The sequence below is a fragment of the Pipistrellus hanaki genome (genome assembly GCF_964339955.1).
Source record: "Pipistrellus hanaki genome assembly, chromosome: 2".
NCBI lineage: Eukaryota > Metazoa > Chordata > Mammalia > Chiroptera > Vespertilionidae > Pipistrellus > Pipistrellus hanaki.
Genome location: NC_140504.1, coordinates 41,421,469 through 41,442,962, shown reverse-complemented (window position 1 = coordinate 41,442,962; position 21,494 = coordinate 41,421,469). Strand labels below are relative to the sequence as shown.

The following is a 21,494-nucleotide window of genomic DNA, read 5'->3' as shown; positions in this document are numbered from 1 at the left end:
GGGTTCAGGTCAAGTAACTTGGGGTCACTGGATAGCAGAGTCTGAACCACAATTTAATCTTTTATATTTACCTATAAAATCTACATGTAAAATGTATTTCTATTTCATAGGTCCACATGTATGTAAGAATGTAAATAGATTTATCTATAAAGAATTAACCTATATAATAGTTTTTTACATTTATTTGTATGTTTATACTTTGTGTTCACAAAGTTGTCCAATTTAGGTCTCCCATGCACTGCAGGTCATAGCACAGAAGAAGAACCATGGGCTTGGGAGAGCATGTCATACCTGGTACCTGTGGGCACTTAATGAACAGTAGCTATTCTTTCATTCTCATGTGCTCCAACCATAATGAATTACTCCCCACTACCTAGACATGCTGCATATTTTCTTTTTCTTTTTCTTTTTCAATATATTTTATTCACAGCAAGGAAGAGAGAGGGATAGAGAGTTAGAAACATCGATGAGAGAGAATCATCGATCAGCTGCGTCTTGCACACCCCCTACTGGGGATGTGGCCGCAACCAAGGTACATGCCCTCAACCGGAATCGAACCCGGGACCTTTCAGTCTGCAAGGCTTACACTCTATCCACTGAGCCAAACCTGTCCCGGCGACATGTTGCATATTTTCACTCCTCCGGGCTCTGTGTGTTAATCCAATGCCCTTTCTTCATTCTCAACCTATAAGGACTCTTCTCATCCTCCAACTTTCGGTTCAATTCTGTCTCCTTTGTGAAACCTGCCCCATTGTCCTCTGGCCCCAACACCCAATTGTTCATCTGATTTATGAAGTGTTTTGTTCTGCCTACACTTTGATGTTCACATAACTGACTTGCCAACTTCCCCATGAAAGTTTTACCCAGCTCTTTACACTTTGAGTATTAGAATTTAACAGTTCATTTTAGAATAGCTTTTGTGGTCTTATTCAAATAAGACCAGCTCATTATTTATTTAAAAATTACACAAAATTATACACAGCTAAATGTCAACTAAGATCCTTCCACCCACACAAAAATAGGTTAATATCATTCTTCCCATGTTCCTACATTTTCAACTGGATAGAAGTGTGAAGGATAAAAGAATGCATGAAAGAAGAATAAATAGCTTAAGTGTCCATCAGCAGATGAGTGGATTAAAAAACTATAGAATACTATGCTGCTGTAAAAAAGAAAGAACTCTTACCATTCGCAACAGCATAGATGGACCTGGAGAGCATTATGCTAAGTGTAATAAGCCAGTCAGAGAAAGATAAATATCACATGATCTCACTCATTTGTGGAATATAAATAAACAACATAAACTGATGAACAAAAATAGATCCAGAGACACAGAAGCATCAAACAGACTGTCAAACCTCGGAAAGAAGGCAGGAAGGGGTTGGAGGGAAGGAGGTAAGAGATCAACCAAAGGACTTGAATGCATGCATTAAGCATAATCAATGAACACAGACAGTAGAGGAGTGAGGGCATGTGCTGGGGGGTGGGAGTAGCCAGGGAGAGATAAATGGGGAGAAAAGGAGACATATGTAATACTTTAAAAACAATAAAGAATTTAAATAAATAAATAAAATTTTTAAAAGAAGAATGGATAGAATTGCTTTATAAAATAACTCTTTTTAAAGGTTTTTTATTTATTTTGAGAGAGAAAGAGAAAGAGAGAGAGAGAGAGAGAGAGAGAGAGAGAGAGAGAGAGAGAGAGAGAGAGAGAAACATTGATATGAGAGGGAAACATCAATCAGCTGCCTCCTGTACTCACCCTAACAGGTATCGAGCCCATGACTCGGGCATGTGCCCTGACTGGGAATCAAACTAGCAATCTTTCAGTGCATAGGATGATGCTCAACCACCTGAGCCACACCAAACAGGGTTAAAATAGTTTTGTGTTTTTTTTAATCTTTAAACTTTATTTTATCTTAATTCTACAGGAAAGAAAAATAATGGAAAAGCTGCACTTTTAACACTTTCTCCACAAAAAGATAATACTTCCTTAGGATCCTTCTAAGTTAAATAATAATAATAATAATAATAATAATAACAATAATATAAATAATAATAATAATAATAATATTGAAAGTCTGGAGTCATGACTTTAACAGCCTATTTAGTCAGGATGAGAGAGAAAGTTAGCACTTACGTGTTCTCCCAGTTCCTCCCAGCTCTCCATTTCTGTTACATCCTTTTTACTTTGCCCACCTCGGCTTAGCTTTGCTGTTTGAGCAGATGAAGGGCTCACCAAATCTCTTTAACCAAGCCTTCCTAAGTTTGCTTTTGATTAATTTTTTTCATCATCAAGTAGGTTCTCCCAAGAAGGGCTCATATGTGCTATAACTCTAGAGTTCTTACATGTATGAGAATGGCTGGCTGCCTTATCCTTGAGGAGTGACTTAATTAAGTGTAAAAATCTTCAGTCCCACCGCCTTTCCCTCAGAACTCTAAATATTTCTTCTCCGTGTTCTCAAGTTTTTCTTCTGCTGCAGCTCAAGTCTGAGGTCAACATTACTTTTTCCCTGTGGCAGAGATGAATTGCTTCCAATATCCATTTGCTCATTTCCCTTTCAGTAATGGAAAAACCCTGAGTTTTAAGAGGGCACAAGGCCACCCAGCTAGAGATATTTCCCAGCCTCCTTTGCAGCCAAGTAGGTCCATGTGACTATGTTTTGGTCAATGGAACATAAGTAGAAGTGGCCTGTGTTTCCACAGATACCCCAGTTACCCTTCTGAGGGATCATCCTGGTACAACCTTTAAATCTGACTTTCTCTGATGAATTTTTTTTTCAGCATATACTGCAATTTTCTTCAACCCTTCCCACTCTATTAGTAATTTACTTTTCAGTTGATTCTACGCTGTTCCTTTATTAACTTTTTCTCTAAAGAGGTTGTTTGTATCATCAATTTATCCCTTAGCTCTGTAATTGCCCTTTTTATCTCATCTTGTCTTTGTCCTCTCAATTGATTAGTTTTCAATAAACCTTATTTTGAATGAATGGATACCCTTACTATCTCTCCCACACAAGAGCCAACTCCAATGCAGAAATTATCCTGGGGGGTGGGGAGGATGAGCCAGAGGCATCCCATTTATCATTGTGTCAGACAGAATAACTTTACTCCTTGTCAGGCCTTCCATCTTTCTGATCCTACTCATCCTTAAAGGAACAGCTCAAGGCCTACCTGCTCCAGACTCTTCCAACACACATTGATTGCTTTCTCTCCAGTCCCTAAAGGGCTTCTCTAAACTAAGGGATCTACAGGTAATGCCTGGCTACTAAATGAACCTGGAACTTTTAAGAAAGTAGATGAACCTTCTCCTCTCCCATCATACATGGGTAGGCACATAAAGGCTTGGGATTTTATTTATTTTCTTCTCTTTTTTTAAATATATTTTATTGATTTTTCACAGCAAGGAAGAGAGAGGGATAGAGAGTTAGAAACATCGATGAGAGAGAATCATCGATCAGCTGCCTCCTGCACATCCCCCACTGGGGATGTGCCCGCAACCAAGGCACATGCCCTTGACCGGAATCGAACCGGAATTTTTCAGTCCACATGCCAACGCTCTATCCACTGAGCCAAACCGGTTTCGGCTCTCTCTTCGGCTCTCTCTCTCTCTCTCTCTCTCTCTCTCTCTCTCTCTCTCTCTCTCTTAAGATTTCTGGACTACTGGTTTTCTGAATTAAAAGGAGTGTAGCCGGGACCGGTTTGGCTCAGTGGATAGAGCGTCGGCCTGGGGACTGAAGGGTCCCGGGTTCGATTCCGGTCAGGGGCATGTACCTTGGTTGCGGGCGCATCCCCAGTAGGGGGTGTGCAGAAGGCAGCTGATCGATGATTCTCTCTCATCGATGTTTCTGACTCTCTATCCCTCTCTCTTCCTCTCTGTGAAAAATCAATAAAATATATTTAAAAAAAAAAAAAAAAAAAAAAGGAGTGTAAATGCTAGAACCAAGACTCAGAAGAAGCTTCAACACCAGACTCACTCATTCCAATTTAATTGTAAGTTGGAAAACACTATGAGCCAGGTAGAAGAAAGAGGATTCAGGAAGAGCATTACCCTTGATAGATTAATACAGGGGGAACAAGCACCTCAGCCAGCAAACCAAACCTTCCCAACCTGCCTCTGCAGGCACTGCTGGGGCGCTGAGCAAGCATCATTCAAGTCCGTGCACCTCAACTCAGTCACTCGACTCAATTACTATCTAAATAAACAAACCTCCGAACCTCCCTCAGCCTTTGTTTCCTCGTCTATTAAATGGAAATGATAATAGTATATGCCACATAGGGAAGTTATGAAAATTATATTAGATAATGTATGTAATGGTTCCAGTCTCATCCCTCACCACTTCCTGCCTTGTGTATTTCTCTCCAGGAACATCAGCCTTTAGTGATCTCCCCACACATACAAGGCAGTCTTCACCCCACCTCTTTGCTCCTGCACCCACTTCTCCTTCAAAGCCCTTTGCCCAGAGGCTAACAGCTACTGCTCTGTAAGACCCAGCTTAGGTATCACCTCCTCCAGGAAGCTTTCCCAAACTCCTTGTACCTTCTTCCCAATCTCTACATACACCCAAATCATAATTTAACACACTATATTATAATTAATATATGTATATCCACCTTCAACTAAGCTCTAAAAAGACCAGAGCTGTGCTTGCTTCAGCACCACATATACTAAAAAAAGAGCAGAGCTGCGAGAATATTTGGGTCTATGTTCTAAAAATGAGCATTGTGCTACGCATGCACTCTACATTTGTTGAATAAATAAACAAAGCAAGGACTCAGAAGAGAGGAAGAGGGTGAGAGAGGAAATTTATATGCCACTAACTTGCAAGGCCCCACTAAACACACTGAGTATTTGAGTGCATATCTACGATATGTATGTGTTTATGTAAATATTCCCAATGCCTAGCACACAATAGGCACTTGATAAATATTTGGTAAACAAAATAATATTAAATAAACTTTACAAAAGAAGAAATTGTTTCAGAGCTAAGAGCACAGCTGCCAGATAAACCCTTAACAATGTTGATGTTGAGTTCCATTGACAAACCAAAGGCATTTAAAGGTAGCTGAGCAGTGATACCCACCAATCTGTGGCCATGCTCACTGCCAGTGTTAATTCCCAGTCATAACCAAATAATGAGGACAAGTGGGTATCAGAGTTTTAAAGGGCACACACACACAAAAAAGGGGGGTGCGGGGGGAGAGAGAGCAAACCAAACTTGATGCAAATAACCCTTACCAAAAAAAGAAATGAGCAAATGTGTGCTGGATTCAAATGTCCTGCTATTCCTGTGACTATGACTGTCTATTGAATTCTTTCCATTCATATGTTCTTAGGGAAATGATAGAAAATTTCCATAATCCCTATAAGAATTCAGCCAAGCCCCCAATGAAACTCAAGGACAAAGCTCTTCTCAGACGCAAAGTACTGAGTACCATTAGCAGTGAGAAAACCTATATAACATGATACAGGAAAGAACTACACCCAATACCAGCTTCCCTCCTTAGCAACAGTGACTCTTTGGGTAGTTTTCTAAATTTGCATCCATATTCTGATTTCCCTAGTACAAGTGCTGAGACGTCACTCAGCTTTAATTAAGACATCACACTTCTCTAAAACTTAGTTTTCTCAATTGTAAATGAAGTTATGACATCAGTTCACCGAATATTGCCCTGGAACTGGATGAGAGAACACACAGTGCCTCCTTAGGCCCAGGCACACAGCAAAAGCCAGAAGATGGTAAACTTGCCTTGTTTCCCTCACCAAGACTTGGTCTTCATCCGCAGAAAAACAAGGGACAAGCATTCAACATGGTGGGTGCTATCAACTCCAGCTCAGAGATCCTCCCAGAGGCTGCAAAGGTAGAGAAATCCTAAAATTAAAGCTGAGTGGCATCTCAGCACTGTGCTAGGGAAACCAGGAGATGGATGCAAATTTAGAAAGACTGTAATGAGAGAGAGAGAGAAAAAAAAAAGTACAATTATCCTCCTGGGACATGTAGTTCTTTTCTGGTTGCCAGATTTCCTGGTCATCTAAAGTGTATGTGATATATTTATTCCTGTGGAAATAATTTATGAATATAGAGTCCAGAGGAGTTGAAGCCAAGGACAGACAGGAGAAGGCTTGCCAAGACCCTGGGGAAACAATGTTTGAGCCTCCTTTGAAGGTTTCCATTTTGCTTTACCCATTTAGAGCACGTGAATGCGCTCCAGTTACGTGGGGCATAACTTGTCCCACCCACTCAGGCTGATTTTTGCATCTTTCTGCCTCTTGCCCTATAGAGAGTCCTAGACTCTCAAAGTTGGAAGGGGCGTTTTAGGTCAATCATTCTGCAAAGCAGAAATCCTCTGAGGACAAAGACATTCACTTGCAACTTTGGTTGGATACTCCCATGACAGGAAGCCCTTTGCCTTGTGACATAGCTTGTTCCGTGGTCGGACAGTTCAGCTGAGCAAGTTCTCCCTTATCTGCCATTCTGCAACTTCTCCCACACCCAGGACTGGTTCTCTCCTCCATAGCAGCCTCTCTAATGTGACTTGAATCCTTCCACATGAAGAAGGTGACTCTTCCTTTATCTCCTACAGGCCAGAAACCCCGTTTCCACATTTATTCCACCTCCAATACAGTGTCTGAAACTTCAGCTTCAAAGTAGCCCATTTTGGGGGTGCTTCATATTATCATGATCTGTATGGGACCCCTGGAAACATAATACTCCAGATGGGTATGCACCACCTGACAGAGTAGAGAAGAACTGGTACAGTCCCTTCTCCAGAGTATGAGATCAAATATTCCTGTTCTTAGCTTCTCTCTCCTCCCTCACTCAAGTTCCAGTCCTCCCAGTAGGTCCCCAGTGACCCTGAGAACAGAAACAAATTTGGAAGTGCCAGACACAGTGGAAAGTGGAAGAAGTGATGACGCAGCTCGATTTCTTGCCCTGGCAGCTGAGGGCACCCAACCAGGCAGGCTGTCTCCAAAAATAGTCTTCCATCCAAACAGTCAGCCTCTTAGTAACTTCCTGGGAGCCCTTTATTCCAGGTTTCCAGGGTGTGGTCTTCAGTGTGCATGTACCCATTCTCTCTTTTTTTTTTAATATATTTTATTGATTTTACACAATGAGGAATTGAGAGGGATAGTTAGAAATGTCAGTGAAAGAGAAACATCGACCAGCTGCCTCTTGCACACCCCCCACTGGGGATGTGCCCTTGACCAGAATCGAACCCGGGACCTTTCAGTCCACAGGCCGACGCTCTATCCACTGAGCCAAACCGGTTTCAGCGTATTCTCTTGCCACCCTTTCCAGACCTTGATAGACTGGCTTCATTTAGCCACTGGCACAACCATTGTTCTGTATGGCCAAGGTCTAAGTACACTTAGAAATATATTTTTATGAAAATGGGCTAATGTCCATCAACAGAAGACTGGTGAAGCAAACACATCCATAATATGGAATGTGATGCAGCTGTGAATAAAAAAATATGTATACACTGATATGGAAATACCTCTGATAAAGTGAAAAGGGCAAGTTTGTAAAGTGGCAGTCATGGTGTAATCCATTTACTGAGTTTTTAAAATGTATCTGCTCACAACCAGGAATACAACATAAATGTTTGCCAAATGGGCTAAAGGACCCACAACTATTATAAATAACAGTCACTTCAGAGAGAAGTGGGATTGGGGGGAATGAAGGAAAGCAAAAGGTGAGGGGGTGATTTTTTACCTGATTGGATGATTCTTAAAGCAAACAGATTTCATTTATTATGTGTGTGAAGAAGCTCCCTGACCTATATCTTTCACCCTTTGCCTTTGATGATCTCAGAGTTGGAAAGGCCTAAAGAGCTGAGAGTTGAGTCCCAGGGTGGCATGCCCAGGGTGATATGCATCCTGCCCAAGTCCACACAGCCAGCAAGCGACAGCAGAACACAAGTTACATTGCAGGCCCTCACATGAGAGTCCTGGTGGATTAGAGAGGGCTTTGATTTCATTACTAAATCAAATCAACATTTTTCTGTTCATTGGGTCAAAAAATCCTACTTGGGCCAAAACCGATTTGGCTCAGTGGATAGAGCGTCGGTCTGTGGACTGAAAGGTCCCAGGTTCGATTCCGGTCAAGGGCATGTACCTTGGTTCCGGGCACATCCCCAGTGGGGAGTGTGCAGGAGGCAGCTATCGATGTTTCTCTCTCATCAATATTTCTAGCTCTCTATCTCTCTCCCTTCCTCTCTGTAAAAAACCAATAAAATATATTTAGAAAAAGAAAATCCTACTTGGGTGCAACAGTGAGTTAGGCAAGACCAAGACTCATCCAAATTGGAGTGGGCCAGGAGAGCCTGTCTCTTTCCATAGATGAAAGACACAGTTGACAGGGCTTCCTTGCCCTCAGCCAAAAATCAGAGGAAAGGGGGCAGAGTGAAAGGGAATGAGAGAAATTTGTAAATCTGGGGTGCTTGGCATGCTAGGCACTCATGTGAGCCATGACCACATCTTCGAATGGAGAGACCCGTGACAACGCTACCCGAATGCATCCTGGTGAGGAGGAGCTATCAGCCTGTGAGCTCAGTTTCCTGTGGACAGTCTACTTCTGAGGAAGAGGAGACTGGTTCCAAGTCCAATTCATGTCCAACTAATGCGGAGCTGCTGGGCTGTCACATGGATTACCTCATTCCATACTCACCAAATTTTTACAAATGTGCTCCAAGTTCAGAAGTCACTTTGCCAAACGCCTACAACTGGAGTGGAGCCCTTTTGCAAATCGGGTCTCCTGACTAAATTCAGTGCTTCCTCTTACCCTATCTCTTTGGGACACGGGATCTGACAGGAAAACTCACTTGAGCAGTAAAACTTAGGAAGATCTCAGGTTGGGCCCAGCTAGTGTGTTCTGTGGCTCTGTGACTGAGTGTCGACCTTTAAACCAAGAGATTGCTGTTGGATTCCAGGTCAGGGCATCTGTGTTCCAGACTCAATCCCCAGTTAGGAGATCCCCAGCTGGAAGCAGCTACTCAATGATTCTCTCTCATCATTAATGTTTCTATCTCTCTCTATTTCTCTATATCTCTCTCTCTGAAGTCAATAAAAATATGTTTTTTATTTTATTTTTATTTTTTTATTTTTTTATTTATTTATTTATTTATTTATTTATTTATTTATTTATTTAAATCAATCTTTATTGTAAAAATATGTTTTTTAAAAAGAATTTCTCAGGTTGGCTGGCGCTCTCTCTCTCTCTCTCTCTCTCTCTCTCTCTCTCTGTCACACACACACACACACACACACACACACACGCACACACACACACACACACACAGGGTCCCATATGGGAGCAGAGACAGGCTCCAGGAGCCGTACAATACCTCAAATATACATCATGCGACTCAGTGAAATATTTATGACTGAGCTGATATCACAATGTGCTTCAAAGTAATGTGGGTGGAGTATAGTTTTATAGATCTGTCATGAGTTTTGGTAATTCTTGAGGATAAACTATATATAGGGATTCATTATACCATTTTGCATGTTTGAAATTTTTCATAGTAAGACTTTTTAAATAATGTATCATGTGAGTGATCATTTCTCTCTCAATTTGTCACCTGGTAGGAGGTCCCATTTTAATTAACGTTCTGCATGCTATTGTGGTAAATATATATATATATAAATTAGGACCAAAAGTTTCTGCCACTTGTGAAAAATCCCAATTATAACAATTTACTGAGCACTTCAGCTATAATTTTATTTAAATCTTACAATGGCCCAGTGAGACAATGGGGTGAGTTTAAGGACCTTGCCCAAGTCTACACCAGGGATCATTTATTAAATCCTAAATTACTTGTGCTTTTTATTTCTACTGTTCCCACAAGATACATATAACACGTAGGTACTTTGGGACTTTATATGTAACTAGAGGCCCAGTGCACAAGATTCGTGCACTGGTGTGTGTGGGGGGAGGGGAGTCCCTCAGCCCTGCTTATGCCCTCTTGCAGTCCAGCCCCCACTCCTTACCACTTGCTGAGGCTCCCACCACCGTCACTGCGCTCGCCAGCCATGAGCCTGGCTTCTGGCTGAGCAACGCTTGCACACTAACCACCAGGGGGTAGCTCCTGCATTGAGTGTCTGTCCCCTGGTGGTTAGCACGCATAATTGCCACCAGTTATTCAGCAGATCATTATGCAGTTCTGTCGACTTGCATATTACACTTTTATTATATAGGATTGGGGATAAGCCTTCGAAGTTTTTTTTAAATGTTAATACCCTTTAAAGTGTGTCTCAGTAATTCCAACTTTAGGATCCTATCCTTTGGAAATTATCTGATCATTCACAAACATGTTAATCTCAGAGTCAATTACAATCGGGAAAAAATAACAAGTGTTTGACTACCCAGTAGTGGCCCTCCTCCAGGAAATCTTCCTTTCCCACTGCTCCAGGGGTGGGAGCTTCCCTCTTCTGGGTTCACAGCATCCTGAACTAGTCTCTTGTTACCCTGACCCTCTATCATACTCTGAGCTGTTTTTGTGCACCTTTGGCTTAGAATGGGCATTTGAATATGTGAGGAATGAGTGAATAAATGATCCTAGAGTTGTTTATTTAATACATATAAAAACTGAAAAGTGGGTGTTAAAGTAAGTTTTTGAAGGTCACAAGGGCAGGATTAGAACCCAAGGCCATATGCAGAGCCCTTCCCCCTCCACCTTAGACTTAAGACTTCTTCCAAAATAAAAATGGTTCGCTTGTGTTTGCCAAATGAACAAATAATCCTATATAATAAAAGCCTAATATGCTAAGTGTCCAACCCTTCAACCATTAGACTAGTCGCTACAAGGCGCACTGACAACCAGGGGGCAGACTCTCCAACTCGGAGGTTAGCTTGCTGCTGGGGTCCAGCCAATTGGGACTGGGTGAGATGGGCCAGACACCCCCTGAAGCCCTTCCTTAGTCCCTCCCCGGCCCTGATCATGCACTATTGGGGTCCCTCAGCCTGGTCTGTGCCCTCTCAAAATCCAGGACCCCTTAGGTGATGTCAGAGAGCTGGTTTTGCCCAGATCCACGCAGGCCAGGCTGAGGGACCTCACTAATACATGAATCTGTGCCCCAGGCCTCTAGTCCAATTTAAAAATGGGCAGAAGACCTGAATCGACACTTCTTCCAGGAAGACATACAAGTATGAAAAGATGCTCAACCTCACTAGCTATTAGGGAAATGCAAATCAAAACTGCAGTGAGATAACACCTCACCTGTAAATGGCTATTATCAACAAGACAAGTAATAACAAGTTTTAGAGAGGTTGTGAAGTTAAAGGAACCCTCATTTACTGCTGTGGGAATGTAAACTAGAACAGCCACTATGGAAAACAGTATGGAGGGTCTTTAAAAAATTAAGAATAGAGTTACCATATGACCCAGCAACTCCTCTTCTAGGTATCTACTCAAAATTTGAAAATATTTATTCACAAAGATGTATGTACCCCTATGTTCACTGCAGCATTACTAATGGTGCCCAAGACATGAAAACAACCAAAGTGTCCTTCAATAGATGATTAGATAAAGAAGATGTGCTACCTACATGGAATAGAATACTACTCAGCCACAATAAAAGATGAAATACCAGCCACTGACCTTGGAGATGAATGAAAGGCACAGCTTTAATGCAGTTGTAAACTCCTATGTACATATGAAAAGGTTAAGTACATCCAATGTGCTCTCAACCATTTAGAGAAAAGCAAATCCATAAGAAAAGGCTGGAAGGAAAATTGCCAAATGTTAACATTCATTGTCTTTAAATAATGGATTTTTTTTGTTTCTGTATACTTTTTTCCTACTTTTCCAAATTGTCCTCAATGGACATGCTTTGTTCTTATAATAAGAATGATAAACAAAATCTAAATCACCAAACTAATTCTGAAGGCTAACCTGATCCTTCAAGTTATGATTTAGAAAAGATGTGGATAAGTGATTGCATATGGGGATTCATTAAATACTCCAGTATTTAATGTGAAACTATGTTACTGTTACATATGAGCCCATGAAAAGTACATCCACCAGTCTCAGTATTTTATGTGAAACTGTGTTCCTGTTACAACTACCAGACTCAGAACACGTGTAGTATACATGCAGACAAGCAAGAAAAATGCCCCATCTCCCCAATTCAGTTCTTATTGAACAAATCATTGACATCAGGTCTGAGTGAAATTTCAGGACTCTAATGTTCCAGAAGATTACTATGAATTTCATGAATGATTTACTGCTGTCATTGTTTAATGCTACCACGTCCTCATATTTATAGAAGCCACATTCTCTTTTGAAGCCTTCCCTCATCCACGCTCTCTTTTTACCACCTGCTCTTGTTTGACTCATGAAGAAAAAGGAACCTCCCCCTAAAGCCCAGGTCAATATTGAGATAAATGAGCTCTATCTCCTGAAGGCAATTTCTAAGGGATGACCGAAATGTGTTCTGAGCAAGGGTGGTAGGGTAGAGAATGGGTCATGTTCTTTATAACTCCAGGCTCAGCACAGGACACCCCCACCCAACCCACCTGCTTGTCAGTAAATACGAAGTGAATGAATGGAATGACTAGGTCTCACTCACTTGGGCCTGAAAGTTCTGTTTTTGTTTTTTATTTGTTTTTTACTAAGTTTATTTACTTTAGAGTCACACGCATATCAGAACTACTCATAGCCCACTGAACAGTTTGGCAAACATTCATACCCTCTTTGTGACTAGGAAGAATCTCCTTGAGCACTGGGCTTACCCTCCGGGACTATTCCCCACCTCCACCCCTCCACCCCCATCATTCTCTACCACTTAAAAAGCTGGAGAGTACCCAAGCCTGCCAAGAGGTCTGAAGAGTCCTAAACATGAGTCCCATGACTTAATACTCCCAACAACCACAGGAGCTACATGCGTTTTCTTCCCCTCACATTGTACAATGTGGATGCAGCATGCTGGTTTTCAAGGCACTTGGGGAGAGAAGGGATTACCCAAGCCTGCTCCTCAGACTCTAAGGCCTGAACATCTTCCACTTCACTAGAACCTGGGCAGAAGGTACCCCCACTGCACAAAGAAGGAAACGAGGGCCCAAGACGTTCAGTAGCACGGGACTAAGTGGGGTCTCTCTCTTTTGAGTCTTTGCTGCCTTTTGTGTTATGATTATACTCATAAAAGGAGTCTGTGGAAGCCCAGAGCAAGAGTAAAGTGAACCATTTAGTAAACACTAAAGAAAACTGATCCCCAATGATAACCTCACCAGATCTACCATTGGTATCTATGGCTTTGTTTAATAACCAAAGCCTATTCAACTCCTTAAGGACTTCATTATCTGACTTAAAAGGTTGTTGTTATAACAACCATCATAACTTTGACTATACTGTGACATACCAACAAAAAACTCCTTTGATGCAAAAGTTTCCTTTATGCAAAGAGAGGCACTAGCCCAGGCCAGGTGGCTCAGTCGGTTGGCACATCACACCATATACCAAAATCCTGTGGGTTCCATTCCCGGTCAGGGCACAACCTAGGTTGTGGGTTTGATCCCTTTTCTGGGGGTAAGGGGGGTGCACAAACAATTGATGTTTCTCCCTCTCTTCCTCTCTCTCTAAAATAGATAAACACATCCTCTCCTTGGGTAAGGATTTTAAAAAAGAGTCAGTAAAAGCAGACACCTTGCTGAGTGTCTTTAGGCAAGTAATTTCTCCTCTCTGGGCCTCAGTTTTTCTATCTAAAAAATAAAAGGGTCTGACCAGATGATTCCTGAAGTTTCTTATGTCCAGTGGACTCACCATGAAAATGAGACACCCTAGAAACCCAAGAAAATAAACAAATATAGCCAGGAGACAACAGGGACAGGGCAAAACAGCATGTTAGCTTTAGGGGAACCCAGACTCCAAGTTTTTTTTGGGTTTTCCAACTTCTTCTCTGCCAAAGACAAAAATAAGCAGCTACTTAGATGGAACTCTCATAAAATTTTTAAATTAAATAAAGTCAATGAAAATAATGTTTTGTTCTCCCACAAGTGGCCTAGGAGAAGCACGCTAAGAGATAATTTCTTCTCAGCCGGGCTGGTGTCAACAGCCCATGCTTATGCCCAAACAAAGGCCTTCTGGCACAGGGATGAGAGGCAAAACATCTAAGTCTCCACAGTTGGCCCTATTCCAATTTGAAGGGAGGGGCAGCCAGGAGAGAAAAATAACTAAGCTTATTGAAAGGCCAGATGAAGAATAAGGAATTACTAAATCTATCCTTTTCTCCAATGAATAAAGAACTCTTGAAAGGGATAATGGAAGGGTGCGCTTTTCAATCTGAATTACTTTCTTTGTTTAACTCTGTTTTGCCTAAAGCCATTTTCTTTTAAGCCAAACACAGGATCCTGGTTTTGCCTTTAGTTTTGCTCAGCTTGGCCTTGAACAATGTGGGAGCTGGAAGACCCACACTCAAGTCCCGCCTCAGTCCTGATTTTGGTTTAATCTTGGACAAGTGGCTGAACTCAACAGGTCTCAGTTTTCCACCTATAAAATAAGAGGGCTCACAGGATGCTCTCCAGACCCTCAATGAAAGCGGTGTGGGACTAAAGGATCCCCAATTCTCCCCAGAGACAGGACCATCTCCAGCTGCACTAACCAAGGTGAAGCCACAACCTGATGGCTCAGCAAGCACACTGAAACAGTGGTGCCTACATTCCCACTCCCTCCATCTTCAGGGTTTACTCTTGCACCAACACCAGCACCTAAAAGTCCAAGTCACCCTCCCAAGCATCTTGCTGCTGCCTGAACAGCTCTGATGAATCAAAAACTGCAAAGCTGAGCTGAGCTGAGCACTTTGTAAGCGCAACAAACCAGAAGGGCCTCTCTTTCCGGACCTCGGAATTCCCCTCAAACTCTAATCGAACTTAAAATAATAGCGCCCCCGCCTCGTACAGGAGGCCTCAGCCGGCCTTGCTAGTAAAAATGCATCACAAGTCAAAAGGGGCCAATGACACTCGGGCAGGCTAGACACATGGACCTACAAAGCAAAGCGCAAAGGAAAGCACCGCGCCGGGCGCTGTTTAAATTGGACCGTTCTTCCCGCAGGCTGCAGAGGTGCTCGCGACCTCCCTCGAGAGCGCAGGGACAAGGGCGTACCAGGCACGGTCTTTTTTGGGGGGTGAGGGAACCCATAGATCCTTAATTTCACCCCATCTCTAAGAAACCTCCGTGGGGTGGGAGTAAGAGGATGTCAGGATCGCGTCAAGTCATGTACTACCACCGGGACAGACCCAGCCTGCAGTAATCTTTTCGTCGCTGGTTTTCTTGGTTCGTTTCCCCTCCCCCCCCCCCCCCCCCCTTTTTCAAGTCTGGCAGTGTGTGCGGATGCCCAGGTGGTACCTTTACAGTGTCTTTGTCGACCTCCTCCAGCAAGTGGCGCCCCCGGAGCTGCTCTTGGCGCCGTAGCGGAGACAATGGCCGGGCTCCGCGGGGCGGCTCCTCCAGGTTGGCAGCCCGGGGCTGGGCGCACGTGCGTTTGTTATGGTGCCCGTGTCCCCACCCCCGCCGGGAAGCTCCGTTTCCTGGTCTTTGAACCTCCCAGGAGGGATCTGAAGGAACCCGGCCTCAGCGAGGCGTCCCACCCTTCCTTACAGACAGCGCAGCGGGGGAAGCAGGGTTCCGGGTGGCCGAGCGCACGTGGGTTTGTTGTGGGTCCCCAGATCCTGGGGCGGCGGCGGCGGAGAAACCAGAGCGGTCCCTCTCCCAGGACAAAAACACAGGCACCCCCAGCTCTAAGGTGGCCCGGATAGCAGCCAAGGTGGGGCTGAGGCGGCGCTGGACGCCGATCCCTTGCGCCCTGGGCGCGCCCAGCGGCCTCCGCTCCCCTTCCCTCCCTAAACCCTACGCATCCCTCCTCCTGGGGGTGCCCCCCCTCCCCACCCCCGGCTGCGCAGTGGCCCGCGGCACCCCTACTCACTCGGCGCTGGCGGCGTGGAAGCTGCGGCTGCTCCGCCTGCACACACCCCGGCCGGCCGGCAGCTGGCTCCCTTTGTTAGCGCTGGGCAGTGCCCCGGGCGTCTTCCCCGGCCGGCCCAGCCCGGACTCCCCTCCCCAAGGTGCTCCGGACTCGGTCCAGGGCGGGGGCCGGAGAGCCCGAAGCTGGGAGCCCCCCACGCCGCCGGAGTCCCCAAAGGGAGGAGGGTCTTCAGGGGGGAGGGGAGCGGGAGGCAGGGGATAAGGGGTGGAGGGGACTGGAGAGGAAGGGAAGAGGAGCGTGGTAGAGGGGCGGGGAAGTGAACGGTCTCCGTTATGCAAATAGTCAGGAAGACTGTGTTTCCCCGCCACGCGGGGCCCCAGGCCGATCTGGCTGGCCCTCCGGAGGTCGCCAGAGAGCAAAGATCAGAATCAGGGGTGCCTGGTTAGGGTACCGCGTGATGCTGGGACCCTGCCTCCTCCAGAGGAGGGCCGGAGGGCAGGCCTGAACAAGGGGGAGGGGCAGCGCGGTGGGGCCAGGATCTCCACATGCTGGCTCTACCCCAGGTCCTGAGGGTTGAATCCAGCACTCCCCCTCTTTTCATCCTAATAAACGGGACTACGATCCTGGCTGGGCTACTGATTGGCTACGTGACCCTGAGCAAGTCACTTAACTTCTCTACGCCTCGATTTCTTCTTATGTAGAATAGGAAGCAACAAAATCTCTTTCACGGGGTTAGCAAGACCCTCCCAACTTCCAGCGTCTCGCGTACTCGGTGCTCTTCAACGCGGTCGACAGCAAGGAAGGAGGGCGGGCGAATCCCCGCGCACAGTGAGCCTGCCACTCCCAGGTACCTGCGGCCCGTGGCCCAGCGGCCTCAGGTAAGGGAGTCCGGAAGGAAGGGAGCAGTTTCCTTCCCGCATTGAGGCTGATAGAGGAAGGCAAGAGGAAACGGCATGCTGAGCAAGCTAAGGCAGAAAGGGTGTGACCACCTGAGGCCATAATCATCTCCCAGATGCCTCTAGAGCGCCATCTTGACTCAGCTTGGAGGGAAGGTGGTGTGTGTGGCAGGGGAGGAGGGACTGGAGAGTGGAAGGTAGTCTAGTCGCTCTGGACACACGAGGTGGGATACACACTCTGCCGGGGCTTGAAGCCCAGGCCCAGGACTCTCTGTCCAAACCAAGGTGGCCATTCCCCACCACCAGTAGCATCCTCTTCTCACCCCAATACCCTCTTCCAAACACTGCTTCCTCCCTCCCCAGATCCTGGACCCCTACTGTTGTCTCGGCTGGCCCCTCCCAGCTGCAGTGGAAACATTATTGCTCTGTACCCAGAGCTTCAGTTGGAGAGAGTGACAAGCAGACTGAATTCAAATCTCTGTGTGCTGGTGTGAGTTTCTTAGCCTCTCTGAGCCTCCCATTCCTCGTCTGTAACACGGAGATATTAATGGCAGTGCTGTTTCCAGAATTATGTGAAATTGTCTCTGAAGCACTTAGCTGAATTGGCATACAAAAGCGCTCCTAACAGTAAAATGTAGGTAGGTGTGGTTGAGTGGAAGCAGACAAACTCATAAGACTAGTTGGGGAGGTTTTAGATTTTATTCTGAAAAAAATGAAAGCTATTAAAAGATTTTGTGTAGGGGCATGACATGCATCTTTGTGTTTCCCGCTAATTTCTCCGGCAGCATACTGAAAAATGAATGGCAGGAGCAAAGACTGCAAGCATGGAGTGCAGAGACCAACTGGGAAGCTCCCACTGGTGGAAATATAATAGGAGGGATGGCAATGACGGAGGGGATGAAAAGGGGACACCCAAATAATACCTACCTTTTGCAGAGCAAAAGCACTCTGCTGATTATGTTGTCTCTCATCATAAGATAGGTGGTGGCCTTCGCCCCACTGTATAGTTGAAAAACTGAAGTCACCTCGGAAATGGAAGAGTTGGAATTCACACCCCCTTCGACATTCACTGAAAGCCTTCATCATTTTCTTCTTCTGCATCACTTTTGTATCAAGAACCAGAAACAGAGAGGTTTTTGTAGAATGTTGTGAAGTCCTAACTCCATGGTTGTCTTTATCAGCACTCTAACCAAATTATGAGGGAAACAAAGAACACTCTTGTGTATTCTTGACTTGCAGATTTGAAATGAACACAGATGACATGATAACTCCAAGAACTTCCTGGAGTAGGAGTACCCCCTTGCAAGCTTCCAGGATGGGAGCAGCTGAGGCCTATTCCATTAGGGGCTGCTCCCTCAAGCTTGCTGTTTAGTCAGTTGGGGCTGTTTGACCTATACGTGAGAGGCAGGAAGCTGAAAACCATTCACTGGGGGACAGTTCTGTCCTCCCTAGCCTATTTATGAGGCTTCCATACCTATTGTCTCTGGGGTTTCTGCCTTGACAAGTTTTTTTCCCCCTTAAGAAGTACAGAAACCGCCGGGACCGGTTTGGCTCAATGGATAGAGCGTAGGCTTGGGGACTGAAGGGTCCCGAGTTCGATTCTGGTCAGGGGCATGTACCTTGGTTGCGGGCATATCCCCAGTAGGGGGTGTGCAAGAGGCAGCTGATCGATGACTCTCTCTCATCGATGTTTCTGGCTCTCTATCTCTCTCCCTTCCTCTCTGTACAAAATCAATAAAATATATTAAAAAAAAAAAAAAAAAGAAGTACAGAAACCTACTTTCTCTCTGGTCACTATCTCAGCCTCTCACAACCTCAGTCTTTGCCCATAAATAATATTTTTGGTAATGTGTTTCTCCATCATCATTTTAGACACTGTACTGGCTAATACAAATAATGCCCTATTCTATAATGTAAATGTAAACAACAACCAACTCACAAACAACATTTTCATAGCACTCTTTAATTGGAGGTGTTATTGAGGTCTTGGCAGAGTGGGGGAAAGGGTGAGGTGCAGGCATTGAAAGTGTCCTCTCAGACCCTTCTCACTCCACTCTAGATGCTCATCAAAACCCTTAGAATCGCCTTCCCAGTTCTCCTCTACATGCTTTCAGCACCTATTGTCCAACCTTGGGCCTCAGCACTATCCACTTCAAGGATAAAGATACCTAGAGACAGCTAAGTCTATAGAACCTAAGTCAGAAAATGGAAATATAGTAACAGAATCTCTAGTTAAAACACTCAGGGACTGCTCCTACTGTCCCTGCACAGATGGGCCAATGGGGCAGGAGAGGATACTAGATGGCAGCGGCTTAACACTAGACACAGACCTCATGGTAGGACCACATGGCAGCCACATAGCCTCTAGCAGAGCAAGCAGTGGCCTGGTGGCTCCAACACCTCGGAGTAAGGTATAAGCAACGGTATAGGATAGGTCAGAGAACTGGATCTATTGTGTGGGCACAAGTGTGGTTGGACTGCCTTTCACCCAATCAGCTTCAGTGTCCAGGCCTGTCCTAGGAAATAAAGGAAAAATCACGTTTCCATTATCAAATCATTTGCGTATTAGCAAAATTTCTTCAGTTCATAATAATAATCACCATGTACTGAAATATCTACTAGTACTGTGTGCAAGGCAGTCTATGTGCATGTTCTCATTCAATCCTTACTTGGGGGAAGATGGATCATTCTAGAACCCTAGTGCACTTAAGTCATCTTGAGTTTTTCCTGTTTTGGCCTTAAGGCCAATCCTAGCATGAGATCAATGCAAAGGGTCAGGAGGATGACTACAAACCTCACTCCAAGAAAAAACGAGAGAAGCTTTACTGATGGTTTCTTAAGGAGGCAAAATGGTGTTACACCAAACATCATGAGCAAGACCTACAGCACCCACCTACATCATCCTTTTCTGCAAAGTTATACTCCTACAGTCACCCTCTCACTTTCCTGCCTCTGTCTCCTCAACATCCCTTAATCCTCCACAGTATTCCTCCAGCTCCCTTTCCACCAAGGTTCTTCCCTCTATACAGCCTCCTTGATTTTAATGTTAATTAAGTTCATTTCAATTTATTTTAATTAGCCTTTCTCAGTGACTCTAAAGGGTGTGAAAAAGTGGGAAGCTACAAATAAATAAAGAGAATTCACAAGAATATCAATGAATGGCTTGCTTATACATTATTTCACTTGAGTCCTCTTCAGACTCACAATAACCTGTGAGGTAGGTAAATTTCTTTTTCTTTTAATATATTTTTATTAATTCAGAGAAAAAGGAAGAGAGAGATAGAAATATGATCAGGAATCGAACTGTGACCACCTGGAATTGAACTGTGACCACCTGGCTCACAGGTTGAAGCTCAACCATTCAGGCTTGCAGGTAAGGTTCTTTATCATCCCAGCTAAAAATCCTGAGACTTAGGGGTAAAGTGGATTGCTTAAACTCTATTAGTAAGCATTGCACTGTGCTATGTTGAAACCAAGGCCTCCTTTTTTTTTTTTTTTTTTTTTTTTTAAAATGCCATTTCTGGCCCCAGGGCTGCAAAAGGCTAGATAAGCCTATCAAATGTCACTGAGACTTTACAGGCTGCAGCTGCCAAAACTTCTGCCCTGCTGCCTGAGGGCAGAACTCAAACTATGCCCAGGAGACCAGATGCACCAGGAATGGCAGGAAATACAGGGGTAAATGGACTCTGCGGAATCAAAGATGCTTATAATAAATTATCTCAAAAAGATCCCAAAAATTGGTTTCTCTCAAGGGACACCTATCAGAACAAAAGTAAGTGCAAACTGCCTACTGTGTGTCCAGGACTATCTGATAACCTGCAGTAAGGGTCAGGCTTTGCGTAAGAGATGTTGGATAATGAGACTTCCTTGTAGTTAACAGATTTTTCTTAGTGAAGCAGGGAGAACCAGTGTTTGATACTAGTTGGTATTTGTTCTAAATTTACTTCTATACAGTCTCATGTGTTTTTTTTTAAATCTATATTTAATAGTTTTCCCCACTGATTTTACTGATAAAGTTTGCTTTAGGGAATTTAGAAAAGTCAGACAAGTATAAAGAAGCAAGGTGAAAAAATTGGCCATAAGCAGAATTTACTTTTTGGCCTATTTTCTTTCTCATTGCCTGTGTATTTTTCTAGAACTTTTCATAGTTGAGATAATAATGTATATGTGTTATATCCTGCTTTTCTTCCTATCTAGAGTATTTTAAAGCATTTTCTCTGTATTTGTATTCATTCACTTCAGTCCTTATTAGAGGCAAAGGAAATACTACTCTGAGACAAGTTACTATTGGTTTATTACACCATTCATTTTCTCTCTGGGAGACAGTTTAGTTCAGTGGCTGAGAAAACAGATTCTGTAATCAAACTGTCAGAGTCTGAATTCTGACTACTACCTTCAAGCTGTGTGACATGGGACAAATTAACCTCTCTGGCACTATTTTCTTACCTGCAAAATGAGGATTAGTAGTATCTACTTCACAACATGGTTCTAAATATTAAATCACATTAAAATTGCTTAGAACAAATACATGGGATAGTGTAAGTGATAGCTTTTAGCAATATATGAGTGCATCATTAATTATTCAACCATTCTCCTGTAGCTGGACATTAAGGTTGTTTTCAATTTTTCCACTAGCATAAATAGTCCTTCAATAAACTATCCATTGCACTCATGAGGGA

At 44.0% G+C, this 21,494-nt stretch overlaps 1 protein-coding gene across 5 annotated transcripts in view; it reads right to left on the bottom strand.

Moving 5' to 3' along the window:
- ST6GAL1 (ST6 beta-galactoside alpha-2,6-sialyltransferase 1) overlaps positions 1-16,421 on the bottom strand; it is a 109,267-nt gene extending 92,846 nt beyond the window's left edge. The window contains exon 1 of one of the 5 annotated variants that reach the window (XM_084871824.1): positions 15,920-16,421. The gene's annotated coding sequence lies outside the window, so the exon portion shown is untranslated. Of the gene's footprint in view, positions 1-5,747; positions 5,945-11,601; positions 11,621-15,342; positions 15,831-15,919 lie in introns of those variants that run through there. The other 4 variants (XM_084871827.1, XM_084871823.1, XM_084871826.1 and 1 more) reach the window with 4 other exon arrangements.
- Positions 16,422-21,494: the final 5,073 nt, after the last annotated feature.